The sequence below is a fragment of the Lissotriton vulgaris genome, chromosome 7 (genome assembly GCF_964263255.1).
Source record: "Lissotriton vulgaris chromosome 7, aLisVul1.2, whole genome shotgun sequence".
NCBI lineage: Eukaryota > Metazoa > Chordata > Amphibia > Caudata > Salamandridae > Lissotriton > Lissotriton vulgaris.
The window spans coordinates 1,596,681,372-1,596,689,199 of record NC_141695.1 but is presented as its reverse complement, the minus strand read 5'-3'; positions in this window follow the sequence as shown (position 1 = coordinate 1,596,689,199).

The following is a 7,828-nucleotide window of genomic DNA, read 5'->3' as shown; positions in this document are numbered from 1 at the left end:
TGGGCGGAATTTGCGTAGTCGCGCTACACAAAGGTCTGTGAAACGGTAACAAATTTACGAGCACGCAGAGTTCCGCGAACACGCGGAATTGCTTGTTCCGCCCATTCGCAATGCTTTTTTCCTGTTTGTGAACGCTGTTTGCGTGCTCGGGGGGAAATATCTCACTGACCCGCCTTTTGAAAGCGTGAGCAAGCAAAAAATTCTACGAAGCTGCGGATCACGGAACTTTTACCCAAATTACCCAAATTCTTCAAATTCCATGAGCGGAACGGAATTTACCACCCAGGCCTAGTTTTTGGTCAGGAGACCAAGAGAGCTTGCTGGCAGTGCTCATGAAGTCTAGAAGTGGTTGCAGCTTGCCGTCGCAGCTTTGGTGGCCCAGCTTTGGTGCCCCACCCCAACCTCGCTCGGCTCACCCTTTTCTCTTCGACCCCCCATCCTCCCGCCCAGCTTCTAGGCTTCCAGCTCTCCTCCACAACAGATCAGGCAAGTGGGGTTGATCCTGGTGCTCTCAAATTGGGGGCATACCTCGAAAGAGTAAATCGGGGGTAGCACAGAGCGGTACAGAGAGGACACAGACAGCAGAGAGGAACAGCTTTTTACAAAAAAAAAAAAAGAAAAACTCGCACCATATGCAACCCTCTGATAAAACCCTGCACAGCACCGCATCATATAAGCAGTGCACACGAACAATAAAAAGCAACAAAGTAACAAAGAGCAAGAAAGAACGAGGAATAACAAGGAACAATAAATAACATACAATAAACCATAGTAAATAACAAAGAAAAGAGGGGATAAGGGGGAAAGGAACATTGCCAACCCATCATTATTAAAGATGTTTATTTAGACTATTGGCCTTTAAACAATTCAACAATTTATGTCCATTACTTTATAAAATATCTTATGAAACATTTTTTAAACAAAAATAACAGATGCATAATAATTGGTCACTTTCATCTAATACGTTATAAGAATCTGCCCATTTAAAATTTACATTCACATAAAAATCTAAAGCTAGTCCCTTAAAATACACAAACCCTCATATATACTAAAACTCTATCAACATTGTGCTGAGTGCTGTCATGACTCTCCCAATGGCACATGCTATAACTAAAAAGTGCATGTCAGTTAATAGTTCTGCAGCATTCCCACGGGTCATGATCCCATATTTCAGAAATATTGGGCGTAAACACCATCTCCGCTGTTCTTTAATTTTTAACCCCTTCCACGCTCATGACGAGCTGGGCTCGTCATGGTGTAGCCTCCTCGCACGCTGATGACGAGCCCAGCTCGTCATGTAACATGGGTTTTTAAAAATCTCAGCATAGGTGCAGAATTCCACTAGCGCGCATGTGGTTAAGCAGTCCAACAGAATTTACAACTTATCACATTTTGTGTTCAAACCACAAGTACATTTTCCTCCTGTATGGATTATTTTTGCTTTTACCAAATCACTTGTCATACAGGGGTTGAGTCCAATTCATACTTTCAACAATTCATTTCTTAGTAGCTGATTTGGTAAGATATCCACATACGGAAAACTCATTTTATTTAGCCATTAGTTTAACATAAAATGTACCAATTTTTCCCCGCTTTAAAAATGATAGTCACATTTGTAGGACAATTCTTTGCCCCGCGTTTCAACTCTCTCTTGCAGATTCCGATTTGTAGGTTCTGTGGACACAACATTACTTTAATTTCTTTTCAGGTGACACCCAATTTGATCCTAACACTTTTTGCCCATTTTAGTTCACTTTGCACAATTTTATTCTTGCACCACTGAGAAACTTCTGTACCTCCTCCCCACTCAATTTCCCCCAGAATCTTATTAATGTTTTTGCAGCCAGTATATTCCAGGATATCATGCCATTTTCAAGTCTTATCAACACTCCAAGCACATCCCCTCCTTGGCATCCCCCTTATTTTTGCATTTTTGCCACTAATGTATAGCAGTTTGGTTCCATATTGCAATTGCGGGGGGATTATTGTTGCATAAGCTTTTAGGACTGGTCTGTAAGACATTTCTCTGAAGGCCTTGTTGAATTTTTTCAGGCCACTCACCGAGGTCTTAGCCCTGGTCTTCAGTGCCTCTAAGTGTATTTTCCATTTCAAGGAAATCTCAAACCAGACTCCAAGATACTTATATTTGTTAACTAATTCAAGTTTCTCTGAACCTAGGTGCCAATTAAATTTACTTTTAGCCTTACCAAAGCAAAGTAGTTGTATCCATATTTACTGTTAGTTTTTTCTGTCTTCAGTAATCCTCGAATTTATCTAGTTTCCTTTGCAGGCCTATTTCTGTTTGGTCTAGAATCACAGGTTGTCTGCATACAGAAGGCATGCCACATGTTTGCCATTCATTTTGGGACTAAATCCATTTGCAGCAGCTAAAGTCACTGGCAGATCGGCAACAAATAAGGAGAAGAGTAAGGGGGTTAATTCACATCCCTGTCTCAACCTGTTATTTATTTGTATTTTATGTGTAAGAGTCCCCACAGTTTCCATGATGACCTGGGCGCAGTTGCTCCTATGTAGCTCCTGGATTAGCCTTAAGAGGTCTTTTGGGATGCCTTGTTTTTTTTCCATTGCCTCCCGTAGGCGATTTCCATCTACCAGATCAAAAGCTGCGTGGAAGGCTATAAAATAGCAAAATAGACCGCCCCTCTGCTCAACAGACTTACATGCAATGGACCAGAGAGAAAAACAGTGGTCAATTGACAAGTGTCTTTCTTTAAATCCACTCTGTTCTGGTGGCGCTATGCAATTAACATCAGCCCATTCCTTTACCATTCGCAAGATTATTTTTGCAACTATTTTTTGTAGACTATCTTTTATATTTTCACTTTCAGATAGGCCTATGATACGAGTCAGCATTGTAGGGGACGCGATATATCTCTCTACACATTTTTTACCATCCTTTTGAGAGTAGATGAGGATCTCCGGTCCTGAAGAAATGCTGTTGATCCTTTTGGTCAATTGAGGGCATGAAACATGTTGACCACCTCCACCCTACACACAACACTTTGAGCTGCAGCAGGTATCATTTTCCATGCCAACCACGACTTTGACAGTCGGTTGTTTTTATTGGTAGCAGAGGAATCCATTGAATAAAATTGGTTTTGGATCCCCCTACCTATTTTTAAATCACACTTTTTGTTTCCCACCTCTAGTCACTACCCCAGACGCCCCCTCATCACTCTTTAGCTTCACAGCAGCAATCAGAAAAGACCTCTGGCAAAGAGCCCCCTGTGAGGCCTGTTTGGCATTGCAGCGCCAGCCCATAGAGGAGTTGCCCCATGATAAAGCATGACATCCTTTGGGGTGTGTGAGGGCCCTTGCTTCTTATTGGAGCTACTCCACTTTTAGTTTCCATTCTTTATCAGGAACACCTGCTTTCTAACCCCCCTTCCCCTCTCCCCCTGCTTCCGTTTGCGGCCGCAAAAAAGAGTAATAGCATGTACAAATGCAATTTTGCGAGTCACTGACTCCCAAAATAGCATTTGTAACTCTCGCTACTAGGAAGGGGCGTCCTTTCCTAATAGCGAGTCAACATGCTATGTACTAGTGTTTTGCAACTATATTTGCGGCCACAAAACACTTGCTGTTTACCACGTACTTCAAGTATTTTGGAAAATATTTTTTAAGAGCAGTGTGGGGTCCCAGAGACCACTGCCTGCCCTTAAAAAAAAATTAAACTGGAAAGTTTCATTTTTCTTTTTTTAAATGCATACCGTTTTCCTTTAAGGAAAACAGGCTGCATTAAAAAAAAAACTGTTTTATTAAAAAAGCAGTCCCAGACATGGTGGTCTGCTGAGCCCAGCAGGCCACCAACCCTGGGAGGCCCTGTCATTCCCAATGGGCTCGCAAATTGCGAGAGGCTCATTAATATTCATGAGCCTCGCAATTTGCGACCCCATTGGGAATCACAAACAGTGTAAAACACACTGTTGTATATGCAAAATAGTGCATCGCAAATTGCGAGGACCAAATGACTCGCAATTTGCGATGCGCTATTTTGCAGGTCGTACATCTGGTCCAAAATGATTTGCATTGCTAATGCTTGTTTTAATGTATAACATGAATGCAAAAGTGAACCCTCACAAATTTTGTAAGCAGAGTTTACTTTTGGTTTTATGTATAAAACAAGCAGTTTTTTGTAAAATTACTAAATGACTTTGTGAAATAGTAAAACATAGCTGACAAGTGGCTTACTGTCAGCAGAACACCTTACGCCAATTCGGGCTTTGCAACCGACAGCACTCTGCATGCCTGGTTTTTGTGTCCAAAACACCAGTATTGAAAAGAAAACTAAAAGTCCCACAATGCAGGTGACTGCATCTTTGCAAAGGATGTGCCACTGCTCAGAATTTGCAGCACTTTTTCTTTAATAACGTCTGATCTACTGAAGCTAAAAACAAGATTTTATTTTTTTTGGGGAAATCTTCAAACTATGCAGCAGCTGGGGCATTATCTGTCATGTAAAGAATACATCCTTACGCAGAAAACCCAGCAGCCACAGATAACCATAATGTCTGTGGGCATGATTAAATATCAGTGCCAATTGTCATACTTCTGAAATGCAATATAACATGTTTTACATGTCTTTCTCGTTTTTTGCTTGTGGGCAATCAAGGGTTAAACAGTGAGAGGGCAGAGACAGTCTTTAAAATGCAGATGCTGGCATGTCACTGCTAAATGTCTAACATTAACAATTCTGGGATAAACAAATGTGTGTGTTAAAAAGATATCTACCAGAACAATGCGAACAGCAGCAGCAGCTAAAGTGCCTAAAGAGATCAGGGAACAGGAAACACAGAGTGCTGGTAGCCCCTTCCTGTGGCCACCCCTGGCCTAGAAGTTGTTGTTTTTTGGGTGCCTGAAATTGGCCCTGCCTTTAAAAGTGCAGCAGACGCTGTAGGTGCTGAGTCTTGATGCTCGCCAGAGTGTACCCCCATGGTAATAGGGGGCAAGGGGATATTTATGGTAGTTATTTGCTATTAGAGTTCAGGATATGTTATGCTGACTATATTTATAGCACTTTATGGTGCCTGGAGGGCTCTTCTGAGCTCTGATAGGTGAGGGCTGGGCATGTGATAGATGAAAAGGAAAAGTGGGATATGAGACGGTGAGACAGTAAATGAGTGGACACAATAGGTGGAACAGGGATGTATGCCGGTACAACGCGTACCGTTACAACGCGTACCTTTACGACGCAGGTTTAACAACGCAAGTCGTTACAACGACTTGCGTTGGTAGGCGCTAGATAGTGAATAGTTTAATTTACTATTCCAACTCCAGTCCCCGTGGATAGTAGGGAAGGTGTTGGATAGTAAATTAAACTATCCCCTATCCTAGAGCGCCCTCCAGCAGAAGTCGTTGTAACGACTTTCGTTGTAAATCCTGCGTTGTAACGGTACCGCGTTGTAACGATTCCGTTGTAAAGGATGTTTCCCGTGGAACAGGGAAGGGCCTTTGTGGATGGAGTGGTCCACGCCCTCCCCTACCCCCAGAGGTATTATCTCAGCAGATAGATAATTAGTGCATAGGAGCAGCCTGCTTTACACATCTGACTGGCAGGTGAAAGTCGAATGCAAAGCCCTGAGACGGTGATCAGACAACCTGCATTTGCCCGCATAGTAGCAGTTTTTCAAGTACTATCCTAGCGTCCTGACATTTTCTGCTAAAACAAAGACATGTCCCTTTTTTTTTTAGAGGATGAGGTGAACATGCATGTTAATCACAGTGTTGCGCAGGCTCAGCTTTCAACCAGCCCTCTCACCACTCCAGGGTCACAACTTAACTTAAATACTTAAATATATACACGTGTGTGTCTGTCTCTCTAATCTGAAATTCATCTGAAAGATTGGTTCTTCTTCAGACCTATTGCCTTTAAAAAATAAGACGCCTGCTCTGTGTCGGACTCTGCCCCAACTCTTCTGGACTAGGACCTGCACTATTAACCTCGCAGATGGGCAGCCCCATACGTGAATAAGCGTGTCCCACCGCTAAAACCCTTTTGCTGCCGTTTGGGCCCAAGTGTGAAGGACTCTGGCCTAGTTTGTACGTATTTTCACTGTCGGTGGCCAAAATGTCACTGACTCTAGCCTAGTGCTGCTAGCCCTTAAGATGCGCTGTCCTGGTGTATATCCAACCCTGTCCCAGCCGACCAACCTTGCAGTGACAATCATCTGGTATGTGACTGACTCTGACCCAGCCAGAGGTGCGGCTGCACCAGCTCCAGATTTATCCTGATGGTTTTCCGCCAGCTAGAAGCTACCTCTTTCAACACCTCTTAGCAACATATCAGAGGCACTATACTCACATCTGACTAACTCTATCCCATCCCTACCAACCTGCACGGAACGGACATGATAGGTTACGTGCTCGACTCCCTCATTCTATCCAGTTCTTTTTTTGCGATTCTACTCGCCAGGTATGTCGGGGCAGATTTACAATGAAAGGGACTGAGAAGCGTATTTACAAGCCCTTGCGCTGCCGGTGCGTCATTTTTAATGGGGAAAAGTGGTGTACTGGTGGCGCAAGGGGCTTGTAAATACGCCCCTCAGTGCGGAACATAAACCATTTGACTGCACCACACTGGGTCACTTTCAAGGCACAGGGATGCAACATATTTACAACAACATGTCGCATCTCTGTGCTTCCCCCTGTGCTGGCGCACAAACTGCAGCCATGCGCCGGCGCAGGCGCCCTTGCACCATGGTCCAAGGATGCCTGCGTCGTGGGGAGATTGTTTTTGTGCCCCTTCCTGCACAAAAACAATCACTACATGCATTTTCTTCTTTCAATGCGTACTGTAGAATGCAGCACACATTGAAAGAGGGAAAAAACGAGGAGAAATGTAAACATTTTTCCTCGTTGCGCCTCCCTTCGCCTCCCTTGGGGAGCCGTAACATTCACACGCATTTCCAGATGTACGATTTAAATCTGGAAATGTGTCTCGCTCCATGGGTGTTGGGTGGGAACACCCACAGCAACACCCATGGGACGCCCCTTTCACACAAAGTGCTGCGCGTAAAGGGGCAATATTTACAAGGACAGGAAAAGCCATGCAGGGTGGCTTTTCCTGTCCTTGTAAACATGGAGCAGTAAGATATGCCACCAGTACGTCACAAAAAGTGAGGTATTGGTGGAGCAGGGGGCTTGTAAATCTGCCAGGTAATTTAAAAATACACCTACCTATAACCTCTTTGGTGTTTGGCTAAATGAGATCATGTCCGCTTCCACAACGCCCGCGAGCACGCTAGAATTGCTTTCACAAGTGAAAAGGAACATCACGCTGTGACAAACGAGTTTAGGCCTATCATTTCGTAGATCTGATTGCCCTTAATTTTGAACCCCATCTTTCATGGTTGATAAAGCCTCCCACTTTAAAAATAATAATGTTTCAACCCCCGTCGTAAACACGTTTTTTGTATCCTGGGGGTGGTCCTCGGGCTAAAAGGCGCCTCTCTCATCTCCAGACCAACAGCACCTGGACTGGCGCGCGGAGGCGCCTCACAGCTCTGACGTTGACAGAGCGGCCGTTATTTCAAATGGAAGGCTGATAACAGCAGGCAGTTTACCTCAGCCTGGGACAGGAACCGTCCTGTATTTTCCGGCGCAGCCTCTTTGTGCTCCATGGACACAACTTAATCCTCTTTGGAGCTGTGTGAGCTGAAAACACGCTTAGAGCCACAAGCAGTCGCCAGTGGCCGATGCCACGTAGGCAACCACATCATTAACCCCCTGGAGGCAGGATTACCTGTGGCCTCAAAATCACTTAATTGAAGTGAATTAGGGAGGGTTTTAATGTTAGATGAATGGCCAC